At 47.3% G+C, this 18,801-nt stretch overlaps 1 protein-coding gene across 4 annotated transcripts in view; it reads left to right on the top strand.

The window, feature by feature from the left end:
• Positions 1–18,801, top strand: part of DNM2 (dynamin 2) — a 752,889-nt gene that overhangs the window by 474,767 nt on the left and 259,321 nt on the right. The window lies entirely within an intron of this gene.

The raw sequence follows: 18,801 nt of genomic DNA, 5'->3' as shown, positions 1-18,801 counted from the left end.
GTATGAGGGCGGGGTAGTCTTCTAATACGCCTTTCACGTCTTAAATTGCTATAAAGCGTGTATCTTCAGATCTAATGGTCAGTAAGTACGTGTCGCGTTGTTCTGCCCACGTTTGAAGTGGGGGTTGTAGTTGGAACTGGACATGTCTGCTCCCAAAAATTAAGAGGCGAGCCGAGTTTGACTGGGCTCAATGCGACCATGCACGAGCCAAGCCCTGAAAATGTTTGGCGCGTACATTGTGCAACAAACACCGTATTAAATATAATAAAGACTCTAAAAAAAAAAAAAGTTTCTTTTTCACATAGAAGCGTTTAAACCTATGTATCCCCCCCCCCCCCCCCACCCACCCGACACACACCAGGCCATGCCAATAATGTATTAAGAGGCGAGTCAGCTGTCACGTGCAGCCTGTATTTTACCTAGATGGATGATTACATCTAGCAACATTATAGTCTATTTACATCAAGCACAAAAAAGGTGCTTTAGAGGTCGCATGCCCTGAAGTTGTGTATTTCTTCGTGTTCTCAAATGCTATAAGGAAGCTCTGTGAAATAAAGTATTTGTCTAGACTCGCACAGCTTGGTCAAGGGGAACACTGGTAAAATTCATAGGTTTTCTGATTTCACATTCAGCCACTAGGTGGGTATTCATCCCGGCTCCTGTTTTACGTCAAAGGTTAATGTTTTAAACTTCATTCTTGGCTCATTAGGTTAGAGCGTGGGTGGCTGGCAGGAGCCATATTAAAGCTCGGCTCGTTTCCGAGCTGGGCCTGGCTCGAAGTTTCAGCGGCTCGCCCACCTCGAGTTAGGTTAATTAATATACACTTCGTTGTCCGGACATGCATATAAATACTTCTTCTGGCGAGTTAAGTTACAAGTTAATATTTGGTAATAGACAAATCTGCTCGAAAATCTAGAGGTGAATCCGTGAAAGTTTTTTTTTTTTTTTTTTTTTTTTCGCTTGCATGCACTTCAAAATACAAACTGACCTCGACCTTCATAAGTGTTTTTGTACTGTTGATTGTCCGTTACTCAAAGTGCGTTAATTTGTACATTTTTATTTGAGTTTCAAGAAAACGCTTTAACTGGTGTAAATGTCCCATTTTGAGGCCACCTACTTCAGTTTTGTAGTCTACAGACATTGTGTCCTTGAATCATTTTTGCAAATAAATTTCCCTTTTTGGTTTTTTTAAGGCTCACAGCGAAGTGTGCTTTGTTTGATCCTTGGTGTCAAACATTTATTAATGATATCGTTTTTAAAATTATGTTCCCTTTTGAGTTTTGTATTCAAAAAATTTCTTTCGGGTTCACGGTATTGCTACCTTAGACTGTTGCAAGCGGGGAGGTTCGAAATATTTCGGCGTTCTCCCTGCAATATATGGAAAAGCATTTGTTTGTGGCTACTTTACTGGTACCACGTAGAGGAAATTGGAGGTTAAAGTGGGTCAGTTTTGTCCCTGGCTCCATTTGTTAAGCATGCCTCAGCGAGAGGCCTGGTACTGTTTTCAATTATAAATGCTCCATATTTTTGCGGGAACGCCCAATCATGCTTTCTGAGCACCCTCCCGGATTATTCTGTCCTTCTCGTTCATGCCGCATTAAGCTACATTTATAAACAACTGATAAACTGTTACATTTTTAGGCGTTTGGATAGAAAAACAAGCATACATACTATTCATTTATAAAGACGGTTTTATTCTGGACATTGTTAAAATATTTAATTTCCGCTAGGGGAGGTTGTTTTAAAAGGTTGTGGAGTTGGCAGTTGTTACTACCCACATTATGTTTTATCCTCTGCATCTGACATCTAGAAATTGTTACCCACCAATTGAACTGTTACCTGACAAGTTAATGGCGGGATTCTTAACCAATAAAATGATACTCGTGTGCTGGTGCTGCCCCGTTTAAAGCAGAACGACCGTGCTAAAAAGTGCCAGTGACGTCACATTAATAGTATCACTATCACCCTCTAAAGGACCATGAAAGTACAGCGCCTTATGAGAACGGCTGGATTGTCAAACTAAAGGCACTGCCTTCCTGTTGAAATGCCATTATTTCTACTGCTCGTTGGGCACCCTTTGGGAGAGGGGCCACCGCTCCATTTTACTTGCAAGGGTGTACTGCCGCCACGGTTTCGGTACTGTCGCAGGCCCTATTGCTGTGGGAGCCAGGCGCGCAACACCCATTAGACTCAAAGGGCTTCAGCACCCCCCCCCCCACCCCCCGTCGTGTGTGGGTGGCAGTTCGGGAAGAGACAGCTTCCCGGGCGCACACACAGCCGCACCCGAGCACTTCACAGGTCTTTAAAAGACCATTTGCATGTTAATGAGGCCTTGCTGTTTCACCCCTTCTAAGAGCCCCTGCAGCTCCACTCTGCCTATTGCTTAAAGATTCAACCCCCCCCCCCTCCAAGATTTGGCTCTAGTTGCGCCTCGGGTGAGAGCCCTAACCACCCCTACCGGCTGCCATAGTCGCCACTGTTTTTCCCCTGCGGTCTGTCAGTACAGCTGCCCCTAGCACTGAGGCACCGCCGTGTACTCCCAGCCTAGCCTTACCTTGTCAGCAGCATGACTGTCCTGTCACCATGACCTGCCGGTACTGTCCGGGGGCGCAGCTTCCATTGGTGCAGCAGGTACAGTGGCACCGGAGGGCAGAGGCCTTATTTATGCTGTATTTTGTCATTCAAACGGCAGCTAGAAGGGGCGCTCTTTTCTTCCTGGCTCGGAACACACTAACTTCGCTAGTGATTTAGTCACCTATTTACATGACTTCTGTCAGTGCTGTCACGGGGCTGCGCTGGCACCGTTGCCACATCTGTGGTCTGTGTCCTATTTTTTCCGCGTTTTGCGGCCCGTTGTTTCTCTCACCAGCCCTTACCTGCACAGACCTTTCCAATGTCCCCGTCTGTTGGCTCTGTCGCCGGCCGTCACTTGCTGCCCTCCCACGGAGTCGCTGTCTAGTCCAGTCAGTCTGTGCGCTCTGCCCCCGCGCTCCGCCTGCCCTCGCCGCTGCTCCCGGGGAGTCGCTGCCGGGCCGGCCCAGCCTAACCAATGTGCAGACTACTGTACAACTGGCAGCCTCCTGAACAGGTAGTCTGAACACTGGGCAAGCGGGGCCGGCAGGGTCTCCGCCCGGGTCCGATGGAGTTCCTTCCCGCCATTTCTACAAACCTTTTCGTCTGTGGGGCGAGCAGGGAGGGCGTCCCCCTCTCTCCGCTTTCCTGACAGACTCGCAGTGCGCGCTCCGACGTGGCAGCTCCGTCTGGAACAAGTTGTGGGCTTCAGGAAGCGAGGGCGGGTTCGGGGCCTGCAGAGGAGACGTCACTTTGGGGCCACCGTGGGGGCGTCTGTGTGCTCCCGAATGGTGGCTGGAGCGCGGGGGCCGAGGCACGCAGAGCCGAGGCACGCAGAGTGCTTCCAGATGTGGACGACCGGCGAGTAGGGTGGCCAAATTTCCATTATTCACTTAGCAGGACACAGCTCGCACGGATACACCACAATACGTATGTTGGGGTGCGAGGGTGACTCATTCACGGGACGCATTTTTGCAATTTAATTTCATAACTACCTTTTTTAAAAGGCACTTTTAATAAATATAAACCACCCCAGGAGGTGGTTGAAAACTGTGGAATGAGATGTGAATATTGGCCTACTGTGGCTAAATTGTGTGCTCTTTGCCAATCGCTTTTTTGGACGTATTTCCCTCCCTTTTTTGTGGTTGCCTAAAAAAAGCATTGGCAAAGCCAGTAGTTCTGCAGTTGGCCACAGGCCCTTTTACTTTGTCTGTGCTTGTCTTATTTTGTCATGGTTTTCGCAAAGTATGAGGTTGGGCAAGCTACTGAGCCCTCACTAGTCTTCTATAAATAAAACATTTAAAAAAGAAGCTGAAAAAAATACTTTTTGGGTCCCCAAAACCCCACATTCCCATAGTAGTCCCCGACACTTGAAGGAACCACTATGTGTGTAAATGTGCTTCTTGCTAAAGGGCAAAATGCTGCCACTCACAGTGAAGTTGGCAAGTGGCTAAAGTGGGCTGTCCCATTTCTGTATGCTTTAGGGGATGGAGTGTGTGTGTGTGTGTGTGTGTGTGGGGGGGGGGGGGGTGAAAATGACCCGTGAACAAACAGTGGATGAAGACGGCTGGTTGAAAGCCTCTTTAAGTAACTATATTTTACATCTACTTTTTGTATAATCAAAAGATGTAGGTTAATGTCAGACATAAAAACTTGACTGGGTAATACGTGGGGTGGGGTCACTAAACAGCACCCAGTTTCATGGCCTAGTCATCAAAATATAGTACAGTGATAAAGTTATATACTTTCCAGTAAGAAGTGCAGTGTTACAGTTCTCCTACTTTACCAAAATGTTTGATCTTAGGCAAATTATACTCTGTTTCATGAGCTGACCATGTGTGAGCAGTTTGATTTAGGCTGAATGGAATCATACCCCCAATCCAACCATGGGAGGGAGGGCATGATTCACCCCTGCTAGAGGGGCGATATGGTAAAAGCGGCAGATTTTAGACACCAATTTAAAAGTGCACACGTAGTACAAAATGGATGCTACCCGCCACCCACACGACTGGCTGCCTGTTGCTGGGCAGAACTCCAGCCACGGCAGCTGGACAATAGGGATCTTGTTGCAGAGAGGTGCTCCCACCTCCCCAGACAGACTATGTGGATTGGAACTGGGTGGGTGCACCATAGGATGTCTTTCAGACTTGCACGTAGGCTTCTCCAGTGCCTACTTCTGCATACACCGCCTCAATCCGGTTCAGGGGCATCTTGTCCCCTGCCCAGGCGGGAAAACACACAAAGGGGAGAGGGTGTAGCCACCCTTTCCCGCCTGAACTCTCATTGATGGGCTCTGATCTAGACACTCCCCTAATCCTTGGATAAAGGTGAATACAGGGTCCCCAGAGCCTCAGATTAATCTTGGACTTCACAGACTTAAACCTTCGATTTGCTGCCGCACAGCTGAATGAAGAAATCTCTCTTGGGGTAAAGGAGTTACCCCCCTGCTTGGCAGGCACCTGAAACACTGCAAGTGACCCGGTTGGAACTCCGCTGCTCCTACGGACAACGAAGACTAATGCCTACCTTGAGGTGGGTTTCCAAGCATCCCAGAGGCTAGTGAGTGTGCACAGCAAAGCTCAGCACCGTGGACCCCGTGGGTGCCGAGATCCCCAATACCCCAGGACAACGGCCACCTCTTGCACAGCACACAACCCCGACCAGTGGGGAAGCTGTGCTTTGGCCCATTATTGAGCCAACCTCTCAGCATCATCTGTGCCAAAGATCGACGCCCTAGCCCGCTCCGGCGACCCGTGGGCGCATCTTTACGCACGCCAAATTGCTGCCTCCCGCGGTCCCTTGTCTCTCGACTGGTGGGCCCTAGCGGAGCACAATCTTCACTTTAAAGGGCTCCCCTGGTTGCTCCAGACCTGCTCTACAGTCTCCTCGCTGGAGACCTTGCTCAGACCTCGTGGGTCTGCACCGTAGCTGTTTTATGATCCTTGCGTGGGTTGCGGTTGCCAAGGCTTGGTGGATCCAATCCGGATACTAACACCACAGCGGCCTTCATCCTTCGTGGGACATTCGCCCTCCAGAAGCTGGCCTTCCTTGAAGCCTCCTGGACCCCGTGGCTGACGATCCAAGCTACCCATCTTCGACCTGGAAGCAACCGACATTGAAGGGCTCTTTCTCCTGAGCCTCTGGTCACTGTGCCGTGACCCAGACTCTGTCCCCTCTGCTTTCAGGTCCCTACCGTCAAGTTCTACATCTTCAATCTGCACGACATCGACGACGCTTCACGCCAGCAGCAGTTCTTCACCTTTCCCATTGAAAACGAGATCGCGACCCGACATCAAAAACGACCTATGAACTCGGCTTCCCTGGGGCAGGTAACAGTGGTACCTCGGTACTGTTGTGGGTCTGGGCCCTCCAAGAGCTTAACTCTAAGCTGCTGAACTTGAACTCCTGCTAGAAGTGTTTTAATTCTTGCAATTTCCAACCGCGACATTCTCCATAGGGTTTAATAGAGTTCAATTCCAGGGGATCCTCATCAATAGTCATAAGCATTAGAAAATTCCCGCCCATGCGCGGGACCCCGGAAACACTATATTATATGTGCCCCACATATATATCCATATATATATATATATACCTATATATATCCAGGTACCGCTAAGTAAATTGAAGACGACGGTTGACGCCACAACTTCAAATAAAAGGCGGACACGGACCTCCAGTTAAGTGCTGATTTATTTCATTCACAGAGTCTTCTTTATATATAACAAGCAATTGCAGCCTAATAAACACCAGAGCTGAATCATGCCATAAGGAATTTCTACCATACATGAAAAACATGCATTAGAAACAGGAGAAACAATAGCAAAATTTGTTTAGAAACTGTTTTAATGCTCAGCAAACAGTAGAAATCCTCATAAATCACTGAAAGCATAGGAAACTCCCAGGCTGCATTGCAAACACCTAGTCTAAAAAGACTGAAAAGCTAACCTGTAGCTGTATAGCTATAAACTGAAACCGTGCCTTTAAGGCACACCTGACCCCCAGCTTCCCATCATGCCTCAGGGGTGACAGTTAGATCAGTTGTTCTTTCCGGCTCCTTCAGGAAGGATCCTGGCAACACAGCTCCACTCTTTTCTGAGTTTTGTCAGAAAATATTTTCACTTTTTACAACTTTTATTCCTTACTTCAACGTTTTTCATCTGTTAAAGTAAGAAGCTGTCTTTTTTGACAGGTTTGGGCATTTTTTGTTATCTTAAAATGCCATCTCTTTTTGACCCTTGCCTTTCTTGTGGCAAAAAGAAGGCCAAGACTGATTCTCATAGGGTCTGTATCCTGTGTATACCGGAAGACCATGATCCTAAGACCTGTCCTCACTGCCAGAACCTGTTCAAAAGAACTTTGAAGGACAGGGAAAGGATTCGCCTGTATGGCCTGGCAGGTAAACCATCTAGAGGAAGATCTACGGTAAGGAAGGGCTCCAAGAGGTCTAGAACGCCTTCTAGAAGCAAGTCCTCGCGTCCTACTTCAGCGTCGGGCTCGGCGTTGAGAAAAGATCTTCAGGTGGGTCATATTTCCAATCAACAGAAGGGGGGCCCCAAAAAACAAAAATAGAGGTAGAGACAATGGGGAGACTAATTCAAAACAAACGGAGAAAAACTCTACCCTATTTATCAAAAAAGTACACAGTATCAATAAATATCTTTAGATGCAAGCTAGAGACACACAAAGGAAAAAGAACAAAGAACATACAATTATATACATATATAAGTACACACACAGCTTTGATTGAAATTTTATACAAATATTTATTGCATTGCTTTAGATAAATGATGTAAATAGATATAATACATTAAAGGCTTTTAGGTAAGACAAATTTCAGAAAACAAAAACAGATTAAAAAAACAGATTAAAAAAACACAGGTTCCCACTTCAAAGGAGGAAAAATCTAATCATATACACATCCATTCACAACCAATCACACACATTCATCAAGATATATACAACTGTGCTGTTTATGCAAAAACTGAATGAGTGGTAAACCCCCAGCCCACTCGTTAGCGACTGCTCTTTCCCGGACGCCGCTTCAGAGACGTTGGTCTATCCGTGTATATAATTGTATGTTCTTTGTTCTTTTTCCTTTGTGTGTCTCTAGCTTGCATCTAAAGATATTTATTGATACTGGGTCATATTTCGAAGAAAAGACCTTCGACCGAATGCTCGCCGTCGAGAAAAGGTACGTCGTCGACGTTGAAGACTAGTCTGCCGTCGTCAACCTGGCGACGATCGGCGTCGAGAGACAAGACCCCTCCGCCGTCGTCAACCCGGCGATGATCGGCGTCGACAAGACCCCTCCGCCGTCGTCAACCCGGCGACAATCGGCGTCGAGGAGCAGAGACCCTCCGCCATCGTCAACCCGGCGTCGAGGAGCAGAGACCCTCCGCCGTCATCGACTCGGCGACGATCGGCGTCGGAGTGTCACCCCTCCGTCATCGAGGGCAGGCTCACTTCCGTCGTCGCAATTCCATCAGCGATCAACGTCGAGAGCGAAGACTCCTCCGCCGTCGTCAACCAGGCGACTATCGGCGTCGAGGATGAGGTCTCCGTCGTTGTCTCGACAGCGTTTGGCTTCGAGGGCGAGAAATACCCCTCAGCCGTCGTCGCGAAGATCGTCTACGCCGAGATTGGACGCAGCTCCGCCGTCGTCTCGACGACGTTCGGCGTCGAGAGAGAGAGTCCCTCCGTCGTCTGCTTCGCATCGCCGTTAGACGTCAAGGCAACATTCTTCGCCTGCTTCTCATTGGTGCTGTCGACACGGCGTTCGACGTCTAGCAGACGAGAGGCACGACGAGCAGGAGGGCAGGAGCCCAGATCGACGTCGAGAGCACGCTCGACGTCGAGACAGGCCTCGGTGAGGTCTGAGGATGGATCGGTGGTCCTAGTGACGGAGTCAGCTTCGCGCCATTCGTCCTCGCACACTTATCCAAGGGGGCTTCTCCAAGGTCAGCTACTCCGCAAGGTCTCTCACGGAGAGAAGTTGCTAGCCATGTCCGCAGGTCTTCCTCAAGACAACGCGAGACCACTTCTGCGGTTCAACTGTCGCCCAGATGGCTGCTGCCCGTACGTCTCTGGCAGGACTCAGGGGCGACAAGGAGGATGCAAGAGTATGCCAGTCTGGCGCATAGGTCTCCACTTCAAAGATTGGTGGACGAAGTAGACAGAGTGAGTCCTCCCAGACAAGCACACGAGAAGTCACCTGAGAGACAGCGCCCTAGATCGCGCTCCCCAGGCGAGAAGATTGTGCAGTCAGATCACGGGCCCGTGATCATCGACGAGGTAGAAGAACACAATCTACTTCCTCGACTTCCTCCACCCGGTCCTCAAAGAGGGATTACTCCCCCACGCTATCGGACAGCCCAGTGTCCAGGGTCTCGCCCATAGACGATATCAACACATACCATGAGGTTCTGCAGAGGGGTGCTCAGAAACTCAACATTGAGATGTCAGTCCCGCAAGTCACGACGACGGTGATTTTCGAGACTGTTCATCAGAAGACTGCATCTCGACCACTGCTTCCATTGGTTCCTGGAACCTGTCATGGACACCTTCTTAACTCCAGCAACCATCAAGGCGGTGCCGGCTTGCATCCTTAAGAAATATAAGCCGGCTACCTCTGATCCGGTCTTTGTTAAGATGGATCCTCCTGCAGACTCTGTAATCGTAGCGGCGGCAAGAAAGACTCACGCTGTATCGTCGTCGTCTTCTGTCCCACCGGATAGAGAGCAGATCTCAGGACTCGTGGGGTCGCAAAGCCTGCACGTCGACGGCTGCGTCCCTTAAGGTCTCCAGCGTGGCTGCGCTGCTCGGCCGTTACGACAGAGCTCTCTGGGACTCTTTGGAGCGGTTCAAATCCAAACTCCCAAAGGAGGACCAAAAGGATTTCGAGGAGATAGTCACTGAGGGATCCTTGGTGGCTAATCAGACGATTAGCACGGTGGCAGATGGAGTGGTGCTATCAGCGCATTCTTGCGCGCATGGACTATGCACCAGGAGAGCGTCCTGGTTGAGACTAACGGGCTGAAGCCAGATGCGCAGCAGAGAATCTTGAACCTTCCATTCTCTGGCCCTTCTCTCTTCGGCACGCATGCGGATGAAGAGATGGGTCGCATGAAGACCGAGTTGGACACCCTCAAGGCGGTTGGGTTGGAGAAAAAGAAGGAGTTCAGACGCCTCTACAGACCCAACCAGTGCAAGGGGCCTCAACAGAGGGTTCAAACCCCTCAGTGGTACCAGAATAAGACCCAGGGAAAGTCACAGTTTCGGGGAGGAAAGTCCAACAGAGGTAGAGGGGGCCACCAACAGCAGTCCTCTACCACGGCGAGAGCAGGAGGGAAGTCATGAGCAGTGGCTTCCTCTGCCGCCGTTGCCCACTCCAGTGGGAGGAAGTGCTTCACAACATCTGGCAGTGGGACAGCATCACAAAAAATCGCTAGGTGCTGAATATACTGCGCAATGGATATGCGCTTCATTTCCGTGCGCTTCCAAAGGACATACCACCAAAAAAGTCCCGTCCTCACTAGTTACAGCTGCTTCAAAAGGAGGTGAGGGCCCTTCTTCAAAAGCAGGCTATAGAAAAGGTTCCACCTTCTCAAATGGGAAAGGGAGTGTACTCCCGGTACTTTCTGGTCCCCAAAAAAGATTCAGGAGCACACATTTCGGCCGATCCTGGACCGTAGTCTTTTGAACAAGGTCATAGTCAAGGAGAAGTTTAGCATGTTGGCACTTCATCAAATATGTCCACATCTGCAAGTAGGGGATTGGATGTGTTCGGTGGACCTCCAAGATGCGTACTTCCACATTTCCATTGCAAAGCGTCATCGCAAGTACCTGCGGTTTGTGGTCGGCCACAGGCATTATCAATACAAGGTCCTGCCCTTTGGACTCAAGTCGGCTCTGCGAGTCTTCACCAAATGCATGGCAGTGGTGGCAGCTTTTCTTCACAGAAAAGGTCTCTTCGTCTACCCATACTTAGACGACTGGCTGCTGAAAGGTCCATCCCAGCAGCGGGTGAGGCAAGACTTCCAGATCTGTCTACAACAGCTACACGATCTCGGCCTTCATGTCAACATGGAGAAGTCAGTGCAGCAGCCCACCCAAACCATCCACTACCTTCGCTCCGTTCTGGACACAAGCGTGGGAAGAGCGTATCCTTCGGAGGAGAGACTGTCCTCAATGAAACAGAAGTGCATGCTCCTGCTCCAGGTGCAGAACCCGTCAGTCCGGCAGGTGGCATCCCTGCTGGGATCCATGGCGTCCTGCATCTTTCTCATTCCCAACGCCCAGCTGAGGATGCGGTCTTTGCAACAGACTCTGGAGGACCAGTGGGATCAGTCAACAGGTCGCTGGGAAGATCAGATATGTCTCTCCCAGGCGGCGAAATCCTCCCTCACATGGTGGACTCGGCAGCGCAGTCTGATGGTGGGAGTCCCTTTTCACCAGCCACTTCCAGTGCAATCGGTCGTGACAGATGCGTCTTTGCAAGGTTGGGGGGCACACATGGGGTGCCTTCAGATACAAGGACGGTGTCGGCGAAAGAACAGACCTACCACATCAATATGCTGGAGCTACGAGCATTCCACCGTGCTCTGAAAGCTTTCCTACCGGCAATAGTCCGATTCGGTCCCGGTCCAGACCGACAACACGACGACCATGTTCTACCTAAACAAACAGGGTGGAACTGGAGTCACAGGCGATCTGGCACTGGCTTCTCGGTAGTGGCAGTGCACCTTCCAAGAGAGCTAAATATCAAGGCAGACGCACTCAGCAGGCACTTCGAAGATCAGCCAGACTGGGTGCTGCACAACGAGGTGGTGGCGGACCTTTTCCATCGTTGGGGTCGTCCGGAGATAGATCTATTCGCAGACGACGAAAACACAAAATGCCACGCCTTCGCGTCCAGATTCCACCGTCCAGGGACAAGGGGGAATGCACTTTTGATGGACTGGTCACGGACATTTGCCTACGCCTTTCCTCCTCTGTCCCTGATCTCGAAGGTGGTGTCCAAGCTACTCAGATCCAGCATGACGATGATTCTGATTGCTCCAGACTGGCCACGGCAGTGGTGGTACCCGGACCTTCTTCATCTGTCGGTACTTCCACACAGGAGACTACCTTGCATGCCGGACCTGCTGACCAAGATGGGCGGGAGAATTCTTCATCCCAACCTTCCCTCACTGAACTTGACAGCATAGCTCCTGAGGTCCTGCAATATGGACATTTGAAACTGCCTCCTGATTGCATGCATATTTTGAAAGCAGCGAAAAGACCCTCCACAAGAGCGTCATATGCGTTCAAGTGGAAGAGGTTTTTTCTTTGGTGTAGAGAACATCACCTTGATCCTACGAAGGGGCAGGAGGATGTGTTTCTCCCTTACCTTCTGTACTTAGCAAGATCTGGGTTAAAGTATGCTTCTATCAGGGTACATTTATCTGCCATTACAGCATACAGGAGATCTCCTAGTCAGCCCTCCTTTTTCCAGATGCAGGTGGTCAAGGACTTCTTACAGGGGTTGAAGAAGGTATATCCCCCTGTTCGAAACCCTTCTCCTCCGTGGGAGTTGAACCTGGTATTCTCTAAATTGATGGGCCCACCCTTTGAGCCAATCCACAGAGCTTCCTTGCAGCATTTGTCTTCGAAGGCTGCTTTTCTGGTAGCCATTACATCGGCGCGCAGAGTAAGCGAGATCCAAGCGCTGTGTACCAAGGAGCCTTACACTGTTTTTCACCATAACAAAGTGGTCTTAAGGGCGCATCCATCTTTTCTCCCTAAGGTAGTGTCTGATTTTCATATCAATCAGACCATTTCCCTTCCATCGTTTTTTCCAAATCCAGCTACCCCGGCTGAGCGGTCGCTTCATTCCTTGGACCTCAAGAGGGTACTTAAGTTCTACTTAGAAAGTACCAAGGGCATAAGGAAGACAGATCAGTTATTTGTCAATTATGGCGCCATGAGAACAGGCTTCCCAGCCGCTAAGAGATCCATTTCGAGATGATTGTGTCCTGCATTACCTTAGCTTACCAGCTGGCGAGAAAACCCTTACCGTTGCCTCCTAAGGCGCATTCCACTAGGGGGAAAGTGGCCACAGTAGCCTTCTTGCATGACGTCCCAATGTCAGAGATCTGCAAGGCGGCAACCTGGAAATCTGTTCATACTTTTACGAGGCACTACTGCCTAGAATCTGATTCCAGGGCTGATGCTCAAGTAGGCCAAGCCTCCTTGAGGAATCTATTTGGGTAGCTTAGTTTCTCTTTCTAAGCCTACTGATCACTTTGTTTTTTTTCCCTTGCACCCAAAGGGAGATGAGGTGAGGCTCGCTATCCTATTCTAATGCTTATGACTATTGATGAGGATCCCCTGGAAGAGAAGGATTAGTTACTTACCTGTAATCCTAGTTCTCTTCCAGGGGTATCCTCATCAAAGTAATAAGCAACCCTCACGCCTCCCCGGGCAAAGGATTGTTATCTTTTGAAGATGTTGTTAACTCTTTGTGCCATGGCTTTTTCAGTCTTCGCAAAGAACAACTGACCTAACTGTCACCCCTGAGGCATGATGGGAAGCTGGGGGTCAGGTGTGGCTTAAAGGCACGGTGTCGGTTTATTGCTATACAGCTACAGGTTAGCTTTTCAGTCTTTTTAGACTGGGTGTTTGCAATGCAGCCTGGGAGCTTCCTATGCTTTCAGTGATTTATGAGGATTTCTACTGTTAGCTGAGCATTAAATCAGTTTCTAAACAAATTTTGCTATTGTTTCTCCTGTTTCTACTGCATGTTTTTCATGTAAGATAGAAATTCCTTATGGCATGATTCAGCTCTGGTGTTTAGGCTGCAATTGCTTGATATATATATATATATATATATATATATATATATATATATATATATATATATATATATATATATATATATATATATATATATATATATATATATATATATTCACTGAAAAAACCATAGGTTTCAGGGGCGTTATAGTTAGTTGGACATTTCACTCGTACAAAACCAGTGAAATTCCCCCGTTATAGTTAGTTCAGCTAACTATTACTCGCGCCCCCTCAATGCACTGCTGATGACGTCACATATTACATCACTCATGACATGGTCAGTGACATCACTGATGACATCACTGGTGACATCTCAATGACTGAACATTACTGACAACACAACCTGATTACTGCATATCTCAAGAGCTCTCAGGACTGCATTGATTCCACATTCTAAATGGAATCTTCACTCATGATGCTTTTTGAAAATTCAGCTGTCATCTGCGCAGCCACAGAGCAAACCATCTTGTACTACCTGAGGAAGGCGGAAGCTGAAACGTTGTAGTGGAAATATATTTTTGTTCTTTGGTGAATCTATCTGTTTGAGTCACTTCTTTCTTGGATATATATATATATATATATATATATATATATATATATATATATTCACTGAAAAAACCATAGGTTTCACACATGTTATAGTTAGCGGAAATTTTACTGATAAAAAACCAATGAAATTGCCCCGTTATAGTTAGTGCTGGCAACTATAACTCACGCGACCGCAATCTTCTGCTGATGACATGTGTCTTTATAAAAAAAAATATTTGTAATATATGTATAGCTAAAAATGTATGGAAGAAGACATGGGCAAATAAGTGTCTAAATATAGTATTAGCATCAGCAGAGGATTGCGGTCGCGTGAGTTATAGTTGCCAGCACTAACTATAACGGGGCAATTTCATTGGTTTTTTTATCAGTAAAATTTCCGCTAACTATAACATGTGTGAAACCTATGGTTTTTTCAGTGAATTTGCAAGGTTTTTTAAATGCTAATTCCTAACTATAACGTGTGTGAAACCTATGGTTTTTTCAGTGAATTTGTACGGTTTTTTAAATGCTAAGTTACTTTACGCCATTCGAGGCGTGCGCGCCCACTTAACGCAGTGCGTTCCGTGCACGGTTTTTATCAACTTTAATAAGCCCTGTACATTTGGTGGCCTTCGGCCACCAAAAGCACAGGGGGTGGGGTCAATGTGGATAGTGTTTTTTTTATTTCGATTTTATAATTTCATGTTGCCAAAATATAGTTTTTTTACTGATGTAATAAGCCCTGTACATTTGGTGGCCTACGGCCACCAAAAGCACAGGGGGTGGGGTAAGTGTGGATAGTGTTTTTTTTATTTCTATTTTTTACCGTACGCTTACGGTAAGCGTACGGTAAGCATACTCGGCGAAATTGCCGAAAAAAAAATAAAACCGTTTTTGCTCTTGGGGGATGTTTGGGGACTCCCTCAACATGACTATGTGGGAGGGAGTTGTCAAAACAGCCCCGTAACATGTTTTTGGGCATCATGTTTGATAAATAACACTCAGTGCGAGAGACAAAATGGCGGACGCCGCTTCCTGGTTTCGGCCGATTCGAATGTTTACTAAGATCTAAGAGCCAATCAGAATCGCGCTCGCGCACGCCACCGTACGCGTACGGTAAGCGTACGGTAAGCGTACCGTAAGCGGGCTCAGATATATATATTGATTTAAAGGCTATTTTCTCAGAATCTACTGAACAGATTTACACCAAACCTACAAAAGGCACTTCCTTGACATAGGGACTACCTCTCTGCCAAATTTCTAGTAATTCTGTTCAGCCGTTCGGGCTGTAGCTCTGTCTAAAGGTCCTATGGAAAAATGCATGGGAAAAACGCGTTTTGGGACCCCCCTTTTATCTCAGCCCCTGCTTGACGAATCCCCCCGAGACTTTCAGGGTAGGAGCGGAGCGTAGCGCCCCATCTATTTTGAGAAATTCGCGAGGATTCATCGACCGGCGCCAAAGTTATTCAAAATAGAATGTTGCGGATTTCCTATGGAAAAGGGGTCCTAACTATAACTACCTACTGGCGACCGCCAGTAGGTAATATATGTATATATGTGTATATATGTATATATGTATATATATATAGGTATATATATATATGGATATATATGTGGGGCACATATAATATAGTGTTTCCGGGGTCCCGCGCATGGGCGGGAATATTCTAATGCTTATGACTTTGATGAGGATACCCCTGGAAGAGAACTAGGATTACAGGTAAGTAACTAATCCATCCCGACAGTAGTTTATACCACTGCACGCGTCTCCCGTGGGCCCCCTTCCTCACTACCATGGGTGGTTTCTTAAGGGGCCAGCGACCCTAAGTGCCCTAGGCACTGTCTGTAGAATTGTCGTGGTTCTTATACCACTTTTTTAATATATGGTTTCGTCCCCCCCTGGGGCCCTATGATTCCAGTGCTATTTATTGTATCAATGCTTGTTTGAATTGTATCTTTACCTCCAGTTTCATAAAGAGACTAGTGGGCTTATTCTTAGAATAAATACATATATTTTATATATATACCTGTGTGGACTACTCTTTCATTTGGTTATTCAAGAGGTTATCTATGGTAAAACAATAAGCTTAACACTCCTTCAAGGCTTGGCCTGAAGGCTGCTCTCCACAGCTACCACTAGGATAGCTTTCTTTAAAGGTTGTCTTTTAACCTTTCACCTTCAGAGTCGAATTGGACTGGTGCAAGGTGTCCCCTATAACTAGTGGACAGCATATGCCAGGCCAACTTCTCACAGTCATCCAAGGTCAACTTTAGATATTCACTTTCTTTATTAGCATCTCTAGTAACTGGGTTGTGCAGGATCCCTTCTGAGCTTCAGTTTCTTCCTCCCCGTCACATTCACACAAATGCTTGCTGCAAACATGCACCTCTTAACAGCTCATGTAGGGGCGAAAGAAGAGAAAATGACAACTTGCCAGTCAGCTCTTTGCGTCTCGCTGGGTAACTCAAATTCTTTTGTCTTGTCCTGGAAGCAGCAAAATGAGGGACATTTGGCATCCAGCATCAACTCACTGCAGGGAACGAAAGGGACAAACTGGCTAACATGTATCTGCAAGGCTGGTCTCCTGGTCTGGGCAAAGTGGGGGACTGTGGAGAATAGGAGGTGAGTTTAATGGAGCACTAGGAGATAAGGAAGTAGTTGTAGGTATGGGAGTGCTAGCAGCACAGTGTGTCTCACCATCTGTGAAAGCTTGAAGATATGCTGGCATCACCGTGTTACAGGCCTCTGGGAAAGGGGATGTCTGGGTTTGGAAGGTGAGGTTGGGGTACAGTTAGAGTCAGGGCTGTGAGGGGAGTCTACATTGGGGGTAATTCCAACGCATGTACCTTTTAAATTTGCTTTCAGATACTGAGACCTAATTGGGTTACAGATCTCTGCCAGGGGGCACTTCGGGACTAGGGGTTTGAGTTGAAGTTTAGGTTGTCAGTTAGGTAATGAGTCGAGGTTAGGGGTGTAAAAATAAGGCTGTAGAGATACGGTTGGCAGTGTGGTACCAGTAATGAGCTCACATTGATACATTTCGTGTGGTTGATTGGTGGGGTTAAAGTTGTGATCTTGGCTCAAGGTTGCAGCTTGAGATTGGGAGTGTGGTTGTATTGGATGTACTAGTTGCCTTGAAGAGGACTGGGGGTTATGATTCTGACTAAAAATTGATGCTGCGCATTGGGTTGGAGTGGTGGGGTTGGAGTTGTGGATTTCAGGCAGGGTCTGTGTTTGGAATGAGTAGTTTGTTTTTTGTTTCTAGATGTAATTTTAAGTTTGAAGTTGGCAGCTAGAAGCGGTGTTTGGAGTTGAAATTTATGGCTTGGTGCTGCTTGTTGGATTTTGCTGGATAGCACGTTGGGGTTGGAGAATGTGTTTTGATGACCTAGTTAGGCAATAGGATCAGGTAATGGTGGGGATAGTGGATGATTACGAAGGTAGGATTTCGTTCTGTTTGATGCTGTAATTCAAGTTGAAGTAAGCCATGTAGGTCTGAATAAGGGTGGTGTTTGAATGGAGTGTCAGGTTGACCGCTCTGGGAGTAGGATTTGTAGGTTACTTTTAAGGATTTGGGTTAGCATATGACAGCTAAGTAAAGGGACTGGTAGGAGTTAGGGATTGTTTGGGTTAGACTGGGTGGTGTTGGGGCATTCAGGTTTGTGACACTTAGGTGTAAGTGCTTGGGGGTTACCTGTTAGGTGTCAAGGTTGGTGGGGTTGGTTTACTGTTGAAGCTAGTCACAGTTTCCTATTGCCAGAAATGTGGAGGATCGAACAAGGCAGTACAAGTTTTGTCCTTTGTCTGTCCTCCCTTTTTCCCCCTTAGGCCCAATTTGTTGTTGCCTTATAACTCAGTCCTTACTGCAGCTGTTTTCACCAGCTGTGGCATCTCCAACTACCACTTCGTTGGATTGTGCTAGAGAGCACAGCTGGCTTTTTCTGTAGCTAATCATAACCGGGTGACTTTATTATTTTATTTTTTTAAACCCCCAGACTGTATTTTGTTCTGTGATTTAGGAAGTGTTTGGTCACTCCTGTCTCCTTACCACTTGGCACAGGGTCTCCACTTTAGCTGAGTCTGTGCTGTGAATATACACAGCTCTTCAGCAGGCAGCCAAACCTCTAAGCTGTTTACGAGAAATAGAGCCAGCGACCTGCAGTTTACACTGCAGCATGGTCATTAAAAAGCAAAGCTACCTTACTGGGATTCAAACTATTGGCTTACACATACCTTCAAACTACTGGCTTACACATACCACAGATATCTCTGCATTAGGCACATGAATCCACACACGTCCTTACCAGAGTACTTATTCACAGGTTTGTAAGTGCCCACCATCGCTGCATTGGGGGTAGTGGCTTGTGTGTGTTTGTGTCTGATTGTGTACTTTGGTTCTTTTGGTGAGTGTGTTGTGTCCGTGTACGGGTTTTTTTTATGTGTGAGGGGAAGGATCAGTTAGTGTGAAGGACCAACTGAGTGTGCGTGAATCGGTCCATTTGTGTGTAGTGTAGTTGCATCTTGGTTAGTGTTGAGAGGCCATACAAATGGCTGAGTATGCCAAAGGACTATGCAAAGGACCTAGAACAGGAACTGTGTTCCTCTCTTACTCGGGGCATGTTTACTCACTCAAACCAACGTTATCAACCATGTTTTTTTTTGTTTTTGTATTTTTTAAATCCACTAAGAATGAAGACTGGGTTGCAGATGCAGGGACTCCAGTTGGGTCTGCAGATTGCTTTATGGGGGTAATAGGTGGGGCTAGATGAATGAAGACTAAACCGTAGTCAAATTAGTATTACAGCCGAATTATAGAAGTAAAATCACAATGTCGATGAATAGATTGAGAAACCCTTGTTTAAAATGAA

Source organism: Triturus cristatus, chromosome 4_2, assembly GCF_964204655.1.
Source record: "Triturus cristatus chromosome 4_2, aTriCri1.1, whole genome shotgun sequence".
In the NCBI taxonomy this organism is placed as follows: Eukaryota; Metazoa; Chordata; class Amphibia; order Caudata; family Salamandridae; genus Triturus; species Triturus cristatus.
This window is presented reverse-complemented; position numbering and strand designations above follow the sequence as displayed.